Source organism: Syngnathoides biaculeatus, chromosome 6 (genome assembly GCF_019802595.1).
Source record: "Syngnathoides biaculeatus isolate LvHL_M chromosome 6, ASM1980259v1, whole genome shotgun sequence".
Classification (NCBI taxonomy): domain Eukaryota; kingdom Metazoa; phylum Chordata; class Actinopteri; order Syngnathiformes; family Syngnathidae; genus Syngnathoides; species Syngnathoides biaculeatus.
The window spans coordinates 632,550-652,334 of record NC_084645.1 but is presented as its reverse complement, the minus strand read 5'-3'; the positions used below and the strand labels follow the sequence as shown (position 1 = coordinate 652,334).

Below are 19,785 nucleotides of genomic sequence, written 5' to 3'. Positions count from 1 at the left end.
TATATATAGTATATGTTTTTTAAAATCTGGAATTCCTTTTTAGTGAACAACTGTGTTTGTGTAGGGTGCTCTTTGTGCTTTACATGTGTGTGTGTGTATCCTGAGGATGTTCTGTGCGTGCAAGAGAAAGTGCAAGCAAGAGAGTCACGGGAGTGTCGATGGGTCTCAGTAGGAGTCAGAATGTGGAGCATAGGATTCCCTGAAGAGAGGAAGAGCGGAGGAAAAAAAATCCCACAAATCAAACAGAGAACATTTTCTGGCCTCACTTTGCCACATCATATGCTCACAATACCTCGACCCTAAACTTAACCTCAAATCTCCATGCTCAGATATAGTTATTTTCATTTGCAAATTTTTGATTTTGTCTCTTATAGAGAGGGTGAGTGCCTATAAAAATGAATGTGTAAAAACTGGATTATTTTCATGTGTATACAGCATAATTTCAGAGTTCACTGCTGCCTTAAAAATACATTTTTGTGTACAGTGGCCAGATTTAGAGTGCAAGTGAATTTGTATTTGGCGAATGGGTATCTTTAACCTGGAAATGACAAAAAAAAAAAAGGTGGTGGAAATATAAGGTGGTGTGTTACTTCAGTGATTAAAATTAAAAGCAAAATATGACCTAGTTTCATATTTTTTTCCGATCCATCCTTTTGCTTATCCTCATTAGGGTTGCTGGTGTGCTGGAGCCTATCCCATCTTATTTCATGCAAGTCTGGTCACCGGCCAATCACAAGCCAAAATATACAGTAGGGGCAAATATGAACAAACAACCATTCACGCTCAGATAAACATCTAAAGACGATTTTGGGTCTTCAATTAACCTATGATGAATGTTTTTGGAATGTGGGCCATAGCAGGAATATAGACAGAAAGCCCATAGAAGCACAGGGAGAACATGCGAACTCCACATAGGAAGGTCACGCCCAAATGTCAACCCCGAACTTCAGAACATTTTTTTTAAATTTCATTTTATATATTTAATGAGGGACATGACAGAAATTGAAAAAAAGAGGACATAAAAATAATAAGGAAAAAACAGGACAAGCTGTAGAAAAAACAAACGAAAACCCCAAAGCGTTACATAAAAAAACACTACAAGGCAACCTTAGATTTGAGTTTTATAAGGGGCGGTAGTGTTACACTATGAGGGAAGAACAGGACAGGGACGAGGGGAAGAAAACGGAGCAAGGGGTGTGGACATGACTGCAATGGGAGTGTGGTGCGGGTGCCTGTATACATTCTAAACATTTGTGGAATCACAGTGCAAGTGAAGGGACATCCTAAAAATTCATTCAAAAAAAAAATTGCAAGCTAATAAGAATTAATAAGAGCTATTAGGAAGTAGCCCCACACCAGGCAATTGAGTCCCATGGGTGTGTGTGTGTCTGCAGGCAAGTGAATTGAGAGCATCCGACAGTGTTACTTCACTTTGCATTATTTTTCATAATATTTGCCGTGATCTGAATTCGTAGTGGTTTTATATGTTATGGATTAGATTACACTACAGAACTCACCAGAATCCTTTTTAATGGTGGGTTGTGTTTATTTTAGCAATCAGAATGTAAAAAGCAATGAGAGAGGCAAAGGTTTTTCACACATACACACTTTCTGAAATCAGGCACAGTTTTAATAGTATGGGCCTAAACAGTAAAAACTGTTTTTTTTTTCTTTTTTTCTAAATGTTTCTTGTAGATGTTTTTTTTTTTGCTTTTTTTTTTTTTTTTTACAAAACTATTATTTAAATGAATGGCCACAATTGAACAACTTTGTAAGTCTCCTTAAGTTTTGTTTTATTTGCACACACAAACAATTTTTTTGTACAAAGTGTGACAATACAAAACAGTGAGTGTGGTCAAAAAAAACAAATAGACTGAAGAGGATGTGAGTGACAAATAGTAAACGATGTAGCTGTCCGTCAAAGCAGGAGGTCCTAAACGGGTGCTGTCAATGACAAATAGCAAGTCATTAACCCAGCCGGTCGCTTAGATGGCATGAGTGGAGGAGAGTGCGTGTTTGAATTGCATCAAGCTTCATCAGGTATTTGTCAAATGAGCACATACACCTGCACTCTTGTCTGTCCTCCCTCCTCTCTTATTGAAAGGGGAGGGGGGGGACACTACCGGGACGTTTTAGTGAGAGCGGTGCACGATGTAATCAAGGGAGCAAAGAGAATAAGAGTGAAGAGGGGAGACAGGTGAGCAGGAAAGAAAGGGGAAGAGGGTGAGAAAGGGCAATCACAAGGAGAGAAAAAAAGAGGCAATGGAAAGCAGGCAGGAGAGCAGGGCTGTTAGTGCCGGGGCCCTTGGGTGACTGGTTTGTCCCCCGTGGGACATCTCCCCCCTGCTCAGCCCCAACCGTCTGTTACAACCTGCGCTCTTTCTCCCTATTGCGCTCTGTCTCTCACACACACACACACACACACACACACACAGAAACACGCACTTCACTACGTCTGTCGACAGCATAGCAGCTGAGTCCTGTGAGGCCAAGACTCTTATTAAAACCACAGATCACTTTCTACTAGAAGGAAAGGTAGGAGGAGCTTCATTTGAAACAAAATTACAGACGGCCTCCTGCACTCTGGCCGCCACTTGATCTGTGCGCATGTGAATGTGTGTGTGCTTCTCATCCAGTAGCTGCAAGTGACTGACAAAATAAATGCTATGCTCTTTTCCTATTCACGCCTCTTCTTTCAGTGTCTTTTTGTTATTTTCCCTGTTGGCTTCCATGCCTCCCTCCTGCACTTTTCCCTCCTTCTGCCCGCATACCCCCACCTTGCCACCCTCCATCCTCCTTCGCTGTTGGTCTATATGTACCCGGGGGTGGCCCGAAGATTCCTGTGCTAAGCCCCTGGCATACATACAAGCGCGCACACACACGTACACACATGCACTGTAATAGCGCACAGACACAGCTGGCTGCTGCTCAGGTTTTCCAGGGAGAGAGCGGGAGCCCGGCACCAGAGGAGAGGGGGATAAGAAGGAAAGAGAGAGGGAGCGGTAAAAGGAGTTGGGGAGGGGGGATGGGTGGGTCACAGCATGCAGTGACGGAGAAGGGTTGTTGTGGAGTCATTTTTCATCACAGGGTTCATTTTTCACTGCACTTCTTCCACTGACTTCATCGCTCTTTCTCTTTATCTGTCTTCTCCTCCTGCTTCGTCCCTTGATCCCGCTTTGTCTCTGTTTAGCTTCCCTTTCTCATGTCCCCCCCCCCATTCCTCTCACCCTTCTACGCGCTCCTTTTCACCCCAACTCATTCCATCCTCTTTCCCTCACCATCTCACTTTCAGCCTAGTTTCTTCTGCATGAAATATGGATGCGAGCAGTTTTGGGTGCGCTGAGAGGTTTGCAGTTCAGGGAAGGAGGATTGGATGAGGTGGGGGCCAGTTAGGAAGTGGCAAGGGAAGGGAGAAAGGGATGAAGCTGGCGTCTCAGCAGACATGCCTTGTGCATGCACCTAAACACCTCACTGAGCAATCTGTCAACATGTCAGCAACACATGTTTGGTAAAAAAGAGAGAGCAGTTGGTTGGAGAGAGGAGAGCGTTAAAAAAGATCTCTCCTCCTCCAGTGGGAGTAATGGCTCCCACCAGGGCTCTGGAAATGCTTTGAATTCAGCAGATTTCTATTGCGGGCTTCTCCCCCGGGGTGTCTTTTTACAATGCCTGCATCTCAGAAATTTGAGCCCGAGGACCCCTAGGGGCGTCCTTTCATAATGCCTGAAAATGTAGGGTTATATTGTGTGCTCTTCCCCGTGAGGCTTTTATTAATACCTGTATTCACTGCCGCTGGAAATTACACAGGCGGGGCTGCAGGAGCCTGAGCTCGCTCCAGGAAGGGAGAAAGACTCTGTGGGGACATTTTCTCTCTTCTTTCTCGTCTTATCCCTTCTTTTGCTCCCATTCCTCACCTCTTCCTCCCTTGTCTGCTACTACTTTAACTCTTTTTCTTTTCTTCAGACTTAATGCAAGAGTAAAACCAAGAATTTGATTGTGTGTGTGTGTGTGTGTGTGTGTGTGTTGTGTGTGTGTGTGTGTGTGTGTGTGTGTTGGCACCAGCTCGCCCGCCCCCTTATATTCAGCCCCACTTTGCTCGGAGGAAAAGCAGCACGCAATTAAAAATGTAACTTCCCCTCTTGTTTCCCTCTACTCTTACCGCTCTCACTCTGTGTCCTTGTGTGTAGATCTTGCAGAGGGTAAATATTTGTGGGTGCTTGTGGATGTAGACGGAAAGTAGCCTACGTCCAGAGTCCACTATATGGTGTGTGTTTGTGTGTGTTCGTGTGTCCAAGACAACAGCTTCTGCTTTCAAACATTCATTAGAATTCTTGAGCCAAAGGGTTTTGCAGCTTTTCCACATTTTCTGTCTCTGTGTTTGTGTTTATTGATCAAATATTTACACAGTCGGATTAAGGAAATATACATTTACATATTTTTGAATAAATAAATTGCCTGTTCTCTGCATCCACATTTTCTGTTTAGTTTTCAGATTTGTGGGTTTTTCCTTACTGTTCCATGATGGGGCAATTACAAGATGTAACAAGGGGAGGGACTGATTGCTTTCACTCATAGTAGTTGTTGTTGTTCAACCAGAGTCGTCATCCTATTGTGTTAAAAGATTATGTTGTCTCATCACAGCAAGGTCTTAAAAACAATGATAGTCTTCATACAGGCACTTGACTATGAATGTCTCAGGTGAGGCAAACACACAATCACTATCCCCATTGTTACAGTGCCTTCTATCGGAATCACAAATACACCGCTTAAATGTTTAAAACATACCTCTTTGAACTCCCAAACCTTTAATTGCCACCCATTACCACTCGCATTCCCCAGAGCTCTTTTAATTGGGCCCCTCTTATCCATTATCTGTGATTCTAAGATTGGTATTGTTTCATGAATGGCATCTAGGTCCGTTTTCCCACTTATGCTCAATTCCACGTTCTCTTTAACTGTAACTGTGCTGCGAATGATATCCTGGTTTCCTGGTAACATTTTAAAACTCAACTTAAAAAAAAAAAGATTCCTCAATTTTCCCCATTAACTTCTCTCACACTGCTTAGCTGTTGTTTCATTTTATCATTTTCCCCCTTTGGCACCTGATTTTTAATTTTGTTTGACCAATTTGTAAATCTATCATTATTACTAGTAGGATTATGGTGGGACAGTGGATACACAAACTGGTTAGCCCAATTCTCAGGAACGGGGGTTCAAATCCTGGCCTCGGCTGTGTAGAGTTTGTGTCTTCTCACCCTGGCTGTGTGGGATTACTCTGGGTATTCCGGTTTCCTTGCATTTTTCAAAAACATGCATAGTTTAATTGAAGACCCTAAATTACCCACAGGTGGGAATGTGAGTGCCAATGGATGTTTGGACCAATATAGGTCCGATCCGATAATATTCACAAATACTGGTTTTGTAGTTAGGAATGTTGGAAAAGGGGGTCACGGTGGGGAACCGGTTGACACATGTGCATCACTGTTCTGAGGACCATGGTTCAAATTCCGGCCTCGCCTGGGTGGAGTTTGCATGTTTTCCCCATGCCTGCATAGGTTTACTCTGGGCACTCCGGTTTCCTCCCACATCCCCAAAACACGCCTGTTATCTTAATTGAACACTTATATTTGCCGTATGTGTGAATTGTGTTTTTATTTTTTTTTTAATCTGTGTTTGTCAAGTAACCAGTTCATGGTGTACTCTGCCTCTCACCCAGAGTCAGCTGGGATTGGCTTCAGCACTCCCATAACCCCAGTGAGAATAAGCATTTTGGAAAATGGCTAGATATTATTATTATTATGACTGAAATGGCCCCTATCACAAAGCTGCCATTTTTATAAAACTGCTCAATGTAGTTTAGCATATAACTGTTGATATTTGCAACTTTATCACATTTTTAGCAACGAGTTCAACGTGCATCAGCATCTTACTTTGGCCTGCCTGAATGAATAAAATACTTGTTGTTACCACTTGGAGCAGCAGATGTCACCAAAATCAATCCAGAGTGAAACCTTAAGGCCATTTTTTTAAATGACATACTATTGCTAACTTTTTCTGAAGTAACTCTCACCACTGTTAATGAACTTGTTTTTTTTTTTTAATCATTTTGGCAACATATATAATATTTTTCTGCATTCTCTATATGCCTGTGTTTTATTTCTCTAAAGAGTGTTTGAATGGGCCAGTATAAAGTTGTCATGGGGCCATGAGGGGCTTGTGTGTAGGGGGTGTCTTGATAATGAGGAACAGGCCATTCCCTTGGATTCCTGCACCCCTGCCAACAACCCGGACCCCCAGAACCACAACCCCCTTCTTCTTTTCTTTTTTTCTCTCCTTCTCCTGCTGACACCTGGGATTTTTTTTCTTCCATTTTTTTCCTCCCTCCGAGCTTCTTTTTTTTCCACTCCCTCTCAAGTGGAACACATGTCCCCACCACCACCACCACCTCCCATGTTATACATTCTTTCTTTTTACCTTCCCTCCCCATTCTTCATCCCTCATACGCATCTTTGGATCACAAGTCACATGTCACTTGCCTCCAAGCACATTGGCCCCAGTGTCTCCATCCTTTCCTTCCTCCACTCCCTCCCTCCCTCCCTCCCTCCCTCCCTCCGTCCTTGCTGTAACTCCCTGCTGAGTTCTCAAACCCAAAACTGACCACATCCCCTCTGCTCACCCTTTGACTACCTTCCCCCCCTTTTGCCTCCCACTGTTCACTCCCAAACCCCTCTGTTCCCCACTGAGCTGGCCCCAAAGCTCTGATCCTTTCCACCATGCCCCCAAACTTCCCCACTGTGCCCTCCCAAGACACACACACATACACATGCACACATACATCCACACCCTGTGGCGACTGGCCCCAAAGCAGCCTCTATTTGTCTCCCTCCCTGTGTTTTTCCACTTTTTTTTTTCCACCTCACCTCTGTCTCCCATACCCACTTTGATGACTTGAGATTTGTTATGCCCTTGATTTAAGTTGGGTGTCAGTCTTTTATGCATTATTCTCTTTTTATTCTTGCTTTGTCTCCTAAAATTCAGAGGTGGAGGACTCGAGTCACATCACTTAACTTGAGGCAAGACTCAATGCCAATTTTAGGATTCACAACTTGCGTCGCTAAAAATTAATGAAACACTGAACTTGACTTCTATGGGAGTATATTAAAAACAATGAGATTGTTAGCATGGTAGTATAGCTATCTTAATTTCTAATGACAAAGACACTTCACGTTAAAGGTGAGTGCTAAATGGCTAAAGTGTGGAAATGATTTTCAGTTTGCTGATGGGAAGTGGCACCAAAAAATATCACCTATTTGTGAGGCACTCTTCATGGTCATGAAAGCTCTCTCAGCTCTCTGCCTCCTCCAAAATATCTTAGATTGTGTATGTCCTTTTAATATAGTGACTGCAACACGTGAAACATAACTCTTCACCTAATAATGAAGAGAAGAATTGTCATTTGTTTCACGCGCTATTGTGTATAACCCAACCTAGCCATCCGACTGATTGAATAAATTAAAAAAGACTAAAAAGGAATGCAGATTTTATTTACATTGCTTTTTCACTTTAACTGTGACATTTATACATTCTGTAAAAATACAATTCCCGTTTTCTTTAATTCTCAACTAGCTAGGTTACTTATACATCTAGTTTTACAGTATTTAACAGAAAAGAAAATAATCAACCTATTTTTGACTAAGCAAGGTTTTATAACTTGACTGTGACGTGACTTTCCAAACTCAAATAATTGCTGGACATTTGACTTAATATTTAGTTGGGAAAGGGCACTTGACGCACTTCAGATATGCCACTCCTAACTTGCTTGAATCATGAAGGTTAAGACTTGAGACTTACTTTTGACTTGTGCATACATCATTTGACTTCCAACTCTGCGAAAATGTATTCCGATACAATAACCAAGATGCTAGTGAAGACAGATTTGGAATTTCATTTGTTGATGTATTGCTTATATCATTATACATTATTGGCCAATTATTGACACATTTTGCAGAACCCTAATGCCAAAGCAAACACTTACATTTCTGTAATTGGAAAACACTGGATTTGTCTCTTACTATAGTTTCAATAGTTTAAGTGTAACCATCCCTCTTTATGTCCATGTTTTTGTAGTGGTTCAGAAGGAGGAAGAGGTGAATCTCAATTGGGAACTCAAGTTCCTCCAACCCCTACAAAAACATTGAATGTGTTTCCAGTCTCGTTAGATTTAGTTTCTCTTGGACACAACACGAGGTTTTTATGTGTAATATTATTTTTCCATTCAGGATGTTCTGGATCTCAATCTTTTATGAACTGAAAACCATAGTTCTGTTACAAATAAAAATCTCAAGTATGCCTATTTAAGTTAATACTGTTCATTTTTTGCAATTGTGTGAAAAGTTAATTGTCAGATTCTATTGTTAAGTCTATTCTGTCTATACTGTATTGTTATTATTGTGTCTATTGTCTGTTGTTGCCTCTTATTTATAGTGACATGAAGCTCATTCAATTTAAAAGCCAATACATGCTAAGTTTTATATCCTCAGGTGTCCATGCATTCATGCACTGTTTCAGACACAGACAGTTGCGGAAAAGGCCTGTGTTCCACAGGGATACAGCCTATAATAGTTTTAACCCAGTGCTCAGGTGTGAGTCGCCTTTGTCCAGTCAAATGTCAGAGAAAAGCACAACTCTAGGGAGAAATGGAAAAGAAGGGGTGGAAAGAGAATGGGGGGGGGGGGGGGTCCAAGAGTGGGAATTGGACCAAGTGGAAATGACACAACTGTAGTGTGACGTGAGATAGGTTTACTCTCTTGAAATCAAGCTCAAGGCATTGCTCGATATTGTGACACAACCATTTCTGAATTACTAGAATACAGACACGTTGATACATTTAGTCATAAATAATGAACATCTTTGTCATGCTCGGGCTGACTCGTGAATTAGCTATGTGTGCCAGGCTGTCTGTCTGTCTGTCTGTCTGTCTGGGCACCTGGTTATGTGGGGGCTGGGAGTCCTGCTCAGCACTGTTCTCTTCCTGCCTCAAGAACTCCCTGAGGGCACCAGGACCAACTCTGCCAACATCCTACTCAAAATACCCCCCCACACCCGATACCGAAAACACACACGCACACTGACGTCAGCTGCTCTGGGCTGTCTCCCCTGGGTGCTACCAGAACCTTTGTTTCCATCCCCTCTGTTCTCTCCCAGCCTCTCCTTTCACCCTCACTTCTTTGCCCGTCTTTTGTCCCCTGAAATAGCTGTCCTGCTAACTGCCTGATTGGAATTCACTGCACTGTTGGTAGTCTGAGGGGAAAGACATTGTCAATCGTTTTACTATGCATATGAATACACATATGTATATCTTGCACTGTGTGTGTGTGTGTGCGTGCGCGCGTGTGTGTGTGTGTGTGTGAGGTGATCATGGTATGCATGCATATTTTGTATGATTACAAGACCTGGGGCCATTGCAATTGGTTTCACCATTTTGACAAAATGGAACTTTGAAGCGAATTTAAATTCTGTTTGTGTGTGTTTGTGTGTGTGTGTGTGTGTGTGTGTGTGTGGTGTGTGTGTGTGTGTGTGTGTGCATGTATTAATGTTAATGCAACACATCCAGCAAATCAAAAAAAAATTACAGCACACATGACCTCGAAGACATGCTGCCTTTTGCCAGCAATATGTGTTAATGTTATCGGATCAAATTTAATAATTTCCTGGTCAGTCTTTTGGCTGGGAACCAGCTCTCCTGTGGCCTTGATCAATTTTTTTTTTTAGATGGTGGTATATTCTGTCACCTACTTATCTTAGAAGGTTTTTGCATATTGTTTAATTGTCATCATTCCAATTATAGTGTGTATAAGTTTCCTACTACTAATCAAATACTTGTGTATAATGCCAATATATTGCTAACATGCTCTTTATTATGTAGGCCTGATGCAGCATATTTGTTAGGAAGTACATATACAACTTTGAAATTGTGAAACTAGCGTAAAAATTGTGCCAAACATATATATGCGTTCATCTGAGATGATACGCTGTGGCAACCCCGAAAGGGACAAGCCGAAAGAAACAGACGGACAGAGTGGGGTATCGTTCACAATAATTACTTTGCTATTATGCAGTCATTTTTTAAACTACCATATTATATACAGTAGAATTCATACTTGTTTGTATTCAGACAATGAGTTTATTGGTTGGAAAGAGGAAAAAGTGTGTGTTATGTACTGTATGTTTCTGTTCCATTCTTGAATGGGAGTTCAATAACAAGAGAATTCCTCCCTCATATTCCCTCCTTTCTCCACCTGCCGTGCTCCTCTCTCTCTCTCTCTCTCTCTCTCTCACTCTCTCTCTCTCTCTCTATGGTGCAAGTGGAATGTCTTGAAATATTTACCAAACTGCTCTTCATTTTTCAAATATGATCGAAAACACACTGCTAAATAAATCAGGAGTGGGGGCTGCTGGGGAGTGCTGTAAGTTTGGGCTTTTCAAATAACAAGAACACAAACAAACAACACTGACGAAAGGAAAATATGAAGAGGGGAAGGTGGTCAGGGTTAAGCGAACTCCATTGATGATAGATGGTGATTGAGTGAGCCATGAAATCTTAGCATTAATCCAAATGTCTATCCATGGTGTCTACCTATTTTAAATACTACCAGAGCCTCAGTCTTTTACTTTAGCTTTCTATTTCCTCTGAGCTGTAGTGAGAACTGTTCCACTGGAGAATTGCACTGCATTGCACTGAATTTTTTGTGTGTTTTTACATGCTTGCACCTTCTCTTCTTCTCATCAGCACTTCTGCAAGTGGCTGTTTAGATTGGAGCCCAATGCTCATTGTAATGGGGGTGTACATAGTGGATGGCAGAGTTTTGGGGGTTTTGGGTGAGAGGCTAAGTGGGTATTCCTCCCTCTTGTCAGCTGCCAAAACATGCGGTCTGTGAATAAGCAGATAAAATTGTGTGTGAATGTGAGTAAAGAACGCCTCAGTCTTGGGCACAGAGATATGCGTCTGTGTTTTGTTTTACATTTTGACGAGATGTGGGTATTTATCCTGTGTGTTGGGGAGTTTGTCCTCTGAGAATACGGTTTGTGGTGAGGGCTGCAGTGACAGCTGCAGACGGGGTGCAGGGGGCTGACTGCTTGAAAACTGATAAGGAAGGGGTTCGTATTAGAGACTTGAAGAGACGGTTAATAGTTGAGCTGTAGATAACCCAAACACACTTGGTCTCATTGACCAGCCAACTTGAGGAATGTTTGACAGGAATGTTTGAAAATCCATTTCAAAAGTATCAGGACACAGATTTTAATCAAGTTCCCCTTGAATCATAATGTCCTCGCGCATTGCCGCGACTGCGGTGGAGAAAGCAAAAGTCAGACCATAAATAGGAGGCCAGCTTGCTAGAACGCACCTTTATGTGCGTGCAATCGACGTATCTGCCACACCTGAATCAAGCAACGAGATGGATGATAGGCTGACGTCTTTTTTTTTTTTTTAGCATGCCGTCACACGATCAACAAATGTGATTGACACATTGAGCACCCCTGATTTAGACTATCAAGTCAATTGGATTAGTTCCACACACATTGCCTCTTTTAGTTCACAGGTTTAAGATTGATTCTGGTCACAAAGAACCCCTAGTCAAATATTCATTTTGGTTTATGCTGCGGGCTGCTAAGAAAATGGATATTCACAATTTCCACACCTCTCATCTAAACCATGTAAGCTTTTTTGAGCCAGCCCCCTAAAAGAATAGGAATTGACAATCGTTTGGAACTGGAACCGAAATGAGGAACCTGAGTCACTCAAATTCAAACAATGACACAGTGATACTTGTATAAACTTTGACAGTAATGTGTACCCACGCAGTCATGTTTTTCTAATGTCCCTTCTGCTTCATTCCTACCTCTCCAGCCCACATGAAGACTAATATATCAATTGAAGTCCCATAATGTGATTGTCTTTCCTGAAATAATAACCCCATTAGTAGTTAATTATTCATGTTTTAGTCATACAATCCAAGTTAACGGTTCAAACATTAGTACATAATAAAACTCCAGAGGCTATGCTTTTAATTTAATTCCACCGTCTAAATTAATTTTGGGCATGCATGTGCTTTTCGCTATCTCCTCCACAGAGGGGAGGGGGCTGGTATAGAGAGGGAGAGACACAAGAGCTCACTTAGATTAGTACAGACACAGATGATGGCTAGAAAAGGCGGTTCCTTAGACACGGTTCACACTTGATTGGATTGGTTTAGTTAAAAAAAAAGATTGCTCTGGTAGTCCGCCACATTTTCTCAAGTGTAAACTTTATCATTTCCGAACCTTGGTACACCTAAAAAAAGAAGAGTTACCAATAGTGGTTGTACAGTTGAGTTCATGTCAAGTATAGTAATGGTATATGTACCAGGACCAATTTGTGAACTATGAAATAAATAGTAAATGTAATTACTGAATTTCAAAACAATGACAACAACTTCTTGGATTGGATTTTTAAACTGTCATACAAACAAAAAGAGTTTCCTTTGCTGTGTCATTATTAAAAGGGTATTAAGCTAAACAGTATGCAAGTTATTTTGTGACCATGCTTAAGAGTTTTCCAATCCCCAATTTATGCTTTATGTCTGTGTCAGAAGCCAATATGATGCTGTACAATAGTGTGGACACCCCAGTAGTCCGCATTTCTGTTGTAGTGGCCAACCCGTCGAAAGTCTCCATTGATCTGCTCTGCTTGGTTGCACACCCTCTCAACTCGACTGTGCATGGGTCTCTATGTGTTCATTCCATTGTCACTGTTGCAAAGCCACATGCATGAGGACGAGGTCTCACCTACCAAGCCTATTCCTCTTTTTATACTTCCCTTTTCCATTTCCTACATTTTAAACATTGTCTGAGTGGATGATTCTGTCAAATGTATATACAATAAAAAAAGCAATAATAAAATCTTTATTTCTAAAGCTTCTACTAGATTTAAGAACGCACAAACAGGCTCTCCACCTTTCAGATATGGGTTGTAATAATGGGACCGCTTTCCTTCTTCTTCCTCTGCCCTGTTGACCTCTCCTTACTTTGATCTTTTTCATGTCACCAGCTTGCACACACCCAGTTACTGCCACAAAACACACACACATGCACACAAGTAGTAAATCCACTTTTGTTTCTGTCCATGCGTACCTCCCTGTGTGTGTCTGAGCACTGGTTTTTGTTAAAGCCAGTGTGTGGTCTTTCATTCACTTGGGGGCCTTTTTCCTTTCTGGGACAGTTGTTTTTAAACGTCTTTGTCCCAATCATGTTGCATTTGTTACTTCGGAATTATTCCTTTCCAAGCCCAGCCTTGATGAGATATGTTTACCTCTGTCTGCTAAGAATCCATCATTAGCAAGAGAAGTTAACTTTTGAAGTTCGTTTAAGTACCATATCAAGTTGTGCCTTATACCCATAACAACATAGCAGCACCACCATTTTATGTGTGGGTGTGTGAGATTCTCACGACAGATTGTGTTATGTTATGAATACCAGAGCAATACTCTATAAGTAATTCAGTTCATACACACAAAGCATTTATTAGAAATCCAGGATCACTCTGATTTGGGTGTTTGTGACACTTGTAAAATTATACAAATTAGTGTGCACTTTGTCTTACTAATCACATTACTTAATTTATCTTTCAACACATCCCTTTGATTTATCTTTTGTTTTTTTTCATTTTTACCCTTTCTGTCAGTTTTCTTCTTTTAATCCTTGTCCCCGTCCTTGACCCTCTCAGCTGGTAATATCAACTCTCTTGGGGTGGCAAACGGTTTATTCCACCAGTAATTATTTCACACTATGTCTAGTTGGTGTGAGAGCAGTAAAGTTACTCCTGTGTTTGTGTTATTCTGGATGCAAACATGTTATCACAGTGCCTATGCATGGTTTTGGTTTGGAGCAGTCTAAAACAACACTTCAAAATATTAAGATTTGTCTTTGATCTTCTGATAACCTTATTATTGGAGGCAAAATATTACAAAGACTGACAGCAAGCTAAATTACAACCATAGGGGACGGCAATTATATTACTTAATTATATTACTATTCAAAAGCTGAAAATACTTATTTTGGGGTTGTTGTGCTGGGTCAGACAGTATACTACAGTATGTACCGTAGGATTGTAGGTATATGCCCATGAAATTTTTATTTACTACTTTCTGCATATAGAGTATAAGCGCCTATCCCAGTGTGCATTCTCTCTTGCCGTCTGTGCCCCTAATCCCTGAATGTGCCACTAATGGCAGGTCCAGGTGTTCTGCTCGGTTTCCCGTCCCCCCCGGGAAACTCTCTTTAGTGTGCATGTGTGTGTGTCTGTGTCGCATGTATTCCACTCATGGGGGGTTTATGATTTGTGACTAGGGGCCTGTCCAGGATGCTATCCTCCAGAAGGGAAGGGAGGGAAGAGGAATGGCAGGCAGGAGGTACCCGCCTCCTGCAGCTTGCTTTCTGGGTTCCCCCGAGTAGTAGACCCCCCTCTACCATGCTCTCCTGGGTCTTCAGAGCCTTATTGCCTCATTTTGTATTCTCATCACTCTATGGCCCTCATCATGGGAGTTTATGTTTCTGCAATGCGTCAGATTTTTGGTGGAGAAGAGCATCAGTAAATTCCCTGTCTGGACCGATAAAGTTGTGCATTTGGTGTAATTAGGCAACCAAAATGGATTTGTTTGTTTACCTGAGTGTAACTACGTGTTTGTGTTTTGAAATCCGCGCTCCAGCTGCTTGCATCACTTATTTATAGGTCCCACTTACACATAGGTTAATGAGGAAGGACTCGTGTGTTTGCATTTGTGTAATAGGGTGGATACGTTTCAAGATCAGGCGGGTCCAATTGCAGCACTGTAAATGTTCCTTGTATCACAATAAATATACTCATGGCTCTATAGGATGCTCTTGGTAAATTCTAATCATCCATTATTATTCACTAGATGGCACTTCAAACATAACCCAGCTGGTATTATTCATCAACATGTGCATTATTACAACCACATGAGTACTTGTGTAAACATCCAAGGGCCTCCTTATGTGTGTTTTATGCACGTTTGTATATGACTCACGTAAACTCATTTCTAGGTTAGCGAGCATTCTGTCAGCCCAACAAACCTTATTCTTATAAATTGATGATATAGCTGCAAGCAATCGTTGCACACAGGGTAACGACACAAGTCAGTGTCCATATGTGGCATTTATGTATGCATTGGCATGGAGTTGTTGTTTATCTAACACTTTACTTGGCACCTGGTTCTCATTTCTGAGGGAACAAACAGCAGACAGGATGGACAGAAATATGGGACAGAGGAGGGAGCAATGAGGATTTTGTGACTGAAGGAAAAGAACCACTGACACTGCTGTTCTGACCCCTGGTTATCACCTTTGACAAATTAGCCCACATCCTGTTACAGAGTCGATAAAGTAAGAATTTGATGACAACATGAAGAAACACAAAGAAAGCACAGTAGAACCGCTAATGCTCCGATATGTCTATAGTGACTCATCCAGGTCATGACCATCTGTAATGGTTGAATTGACGTTTCACCGTTATTCTAAATTTTATGTGTAGAGTCTGTGGAGAATAAGGACACACCCTCTGAGGCATGAATAAAGAAAGTCCACACCTAAAATGTAGAACTAAAGAAATGTTTTCAGATAAAGGTGAAAGATGATTTTTGTATTGTGGAACGCACACACACAAAAAAAAATGAAAAACCCATGGTTAAAGTGCCACCATCAAGAATTTTTTTTTTTTTCAACTGTATAGGCAGGTTTTATTTCATTATTTAACATTCTAAGAAGTCATACAAGTCCAAGAATAAAGTTAACACTGTTAAAACATTAACCTTATTACATTTGAAGTTATTGACAAATCGTGTTGCAAAGTTGATTTGTGTTTCTACGTGCTCTGCGATTGGGTGGCAACCAGTTCGAAGATAGCTGAGATAGGCTCTAGCACTCTTGCGACTCTTGTGAGGATAAACAACTCGGGAAATGGATGGATGGATGTTTTAACATTTTGAATTGGCACGCATGTACAACAAGAAGTGAACTACCAACAATATAATTCAAATGTAAAAAAACAATACCCTGACTTTAATGACTGTACAATTCCAATGAAGTCTCATTGAGATGAATTCACATTACTTCCCCCCCACAAAAGCTACTGATCTTTCTCACATTATGCTAATGGATGGCGTGTTCATCCATGATGGCAGTCAAGATTTCCACAATTTTTATGACTTTTTATTAGAAAGGTTTAGGGCTGAGTTTTTAAATGTAAGCATTTTAATGTTTAATGTTGGATTATTATATTGACAAGTTTAAATGTCTATACATTCTGTTCATTACATTGGACGATAACTTCTTTATTTACAGATTTTTTTCATTGTGACATCTATTGTCAATTTTTCATGTGTTCTGTCTGATGTTTATACAGTACATAGAGCATTAAGCAAAGTAGAGTGTCAGCCCACAATATCTTTAGCCCCCTGCTCCTAACATTCTGCCCTCAAACACACTGGCACAAACATATAAACAGACACACACTGCCCATATGGAGCAGTTGGCGCCCAAAAGTGTCCAAAGCAGCCGGACCCTTTCCCAGGGCAGAAGGTGAGAGTCCCCACTGCCTGCCTGCTGTGTGTTTGTGTGTGTTTTTATTCATCCGTCAGTATCGTCAAGGGTGCGCGATCCGGACAGACTGCCTTATCGTCCTTTTGGTCTGTCCTGTTTACAGTATATAGTGTATGCATGTCCCAACAGACTTCGTCCCATGTGAGGTTCAAGGATGGCAGCAGAGGTCTGTGCTCCCCACAAGCATAATCCAGGGTTGCATGTCAGGATATGTGATGGACCAATCCATCCGTTTAATATACAACTATGCTGTAGATACACTTCTAAGTAGAAAACCATAAAGTCTTGGGGGAAAAAGGTTTTACAAAGGGGCGTAGGAAAAGTAATCAGTGTCTCTATATCGTATTCAGGGGAAAGTGGCTGGTAAGACTATTTTTTTTTTAACAGCTCCATCAGACTACGCAACAGGTAGTTTCAATGAAACAATCTGACTGGTCAAATACACCTTCCTGCTGTGCATTTCTTATGATGCATACCAACCAAATAAATGTGCTTGGCTTATCAGTTGCCATGCCAACTCACATGTTAATCACAGAAACAGGTAGGGCTCTCTCTTCTTTTTTTTTTATTCTTTACCCCCAATCACTTCTTGTATTTTGAACCACTACCTGGTAGCCGGTATGCTGCAAATATCAAATGACCCCCCCCCCAACAATTCTTTTTTATTCATTTTTTTTAAGTAGGCAATCATGAGTGTGTTCAGGGCTACCCAGAGTGCAAAGTTGTTTTTCTGCTCCCTATGGTGAGTCTGGGGCAGTGTGCACTCGCACTAGAACAGCCTGGGGCCATCCCAGGGGGGCCGGGGAGCAGTGGAAGCTAGAGGGTGAAGGGTGAAAAGGGTTGAGGAATTGGAGGACAGCAGGGTTCCCGTGAGTAAAGGAGGTGTTCTGTCCAATGGCCAAATAGAAAGATGGAAGTGGCGAGTTAGGGGGGAAGAGAGAGGCATGGACTGATATACAACGCAAAACTGAGTTGAGTAAAGTGAGTTTACCCTCCCAACACAGCTATCCATTTTTAGTTAAAAAAAAATAGCTGGGGTGGACTCCAAGTTACCTGTGGCCATAATGAGAACTAGAGCTATAGAAAATTAATGGATGGTTAAAAAAATATGTAGTGACATTGGTTCTTTCTTTATCCTCTATCTTTTGCCATGCACATATTTCTTTTCTCTCCAATGGAGTTCGGTCTTTCTATACGCAACACTGCTGCATCCCTCTATCTCCCTCCCTCAGTCCTGTCCAGGATGAGGCACAGGGGTGAAGGCCAACATCAGTAGGGAAGAATGTTGCAGGAATGGCGGGATGGATGGAGTGCTATAATGAGTAACAACATGAAAGCTGACAGAGGGAGGAAGGCAGGGGAAGAGGGATGAAGACAGAAGAGTGGAGGGACTGGTGTGGACAGAGGGAGGGATGGCATGCGAGGAGACTGCAGAGTGAGTGATAAAGCGGGAACACAACACTTGGGGACTGGCGGTCCTCCACTTTGCCTCTCTCGTTGGTTTTCTTTAACAAGACAAAAAGAGAAAAAGTGGGGCGGAGTGAGCGTATGAGCAATGGTTGTCAACCCACCCCAGATTCTTCCATCCTTTTTTAAACTACATTTCGTACTTTTCCTCCCAAAGCGCCCGCCCCTTCAAAAAAAGGACATAAAATCCATTCACCCTTAATGTCTCTCCTCTTGAGGTTTCTTTTTTTTTTTCTTTTTAAATAAAATTTAACATTACACTGAAAGATTCTGGCTCCCCACTGTATTCCCCATCTCCCAATTCTTCCCAGTTTGCCATTCGGCCTTGTCTTGCCAGGTCCCCTCGTGGCTGACTGACAAAGACGGCGTTAAAAAGCCGTGTGATCCTCCATTTTAGCGCCAGACACGCTAGTCAGAGGATTAGGGCTCTTTAATGACGCTAATCTCCCCTCCCATTCTTTCCTGACACCCATCCTCTCCACCCTTCAAAAAGTGATTTCTCCCTCTTGCACTGACCGAACCCGTCTCTGTTCACTCCCTCTCGTTCTTCTCTTCTTTCTTCTTCCTACTCACCAATCTCACAAACATTACATCTTAACCCACTCACACTTTGAACTGCCTTGAAAAGAATTAAGTCGACCCATCTGCCGTGCTTTTTCTCCATGATGTTACATTCCAACACTCGAATATTAAGGGACATGGCCATTAAAGTGAGGATCCAATGTTCTGTGACTCTTTCCAATTTAATTTTGCCAAGTTGCATGGAAACTAAAGTAGACAAAAAGCTTTTTAGAATGGGGAAAAAAAGAAATGGTTATTTTTCTTCATTGCCCATTTGAATGTACTCATCCAAATCACTAAACTGGTTTTATTTTTGATTGGGCAGATTCATAAACAGGATTAAGGATACAAATTAGAACCCCTGCATCTGTTTTTATGTCAAAGGTTTAATTTTGTTTTTTTCCAATATCACTAGAAGGAGATCATGATCGGATAAAAGTAATATTCTTGTGTTCAGTCAGAGTAATTATTTTTTAATCTCAATTTGACGTTTTACCAACTCACTCACTCACTCACTCACTCGTATCCCAATACCATCTCGATATTTAAGTATTTTTTTTTATTCTCCCTACTTTTTGTCTAGCTAAATTCATAATTCATGCTTTCACAGTTTTTTTTTTCAAAACATGCACCCCTTGCAGAGTTCTATTTGCTTGTCGCTGTGCCTACATTTTCCGACAATCGATTCATCACAAGAATCTGTTTCCAGGCCCTCTCTGTAATGTAATACACAGTAGACTGCACACACATATGCATGTACACGCGCACACACATGCACAGAGTCTCACACACACAAAGAAACCCACACAAGCAAGACTGGAGCTGGTGAGGTGAAACTGCGTGTGGTGGTACAATTTGCAAAACTGGAGAAACTATATAACCGTATGTCGCTTCCCATGTGGACTTGTTTTTGTTTTGCTGTAATATCGGTGTGACTTCTTAATGTAACCACCTCTTATTCACTTATTTTCACCACTTTGCTTCGGTGCTGATCTATAATTGATATAGCAATCAGATGAAAGATAAGTAAATATGTGCTCTATCTATTATGCAAATGCTATATAGCCCCACTGTTCTGCTTTGCACAGTACGGCAAGGCGAACAGAA

General features: G+C 41.4%; 1 protein-coding gene across 5 annotated transcripts in view; it reads left to right on the top strand.

Moving 5' to 3' along the window:
• The window catches only part of znf423 (zinc finger protein 423), a 129,882-nt gene that overhangs the window by 38,935 nt on the left and 71,162 nt on the right, over positions 1 to 19,785 (top strand). The window lies entirely within an intron of this gene.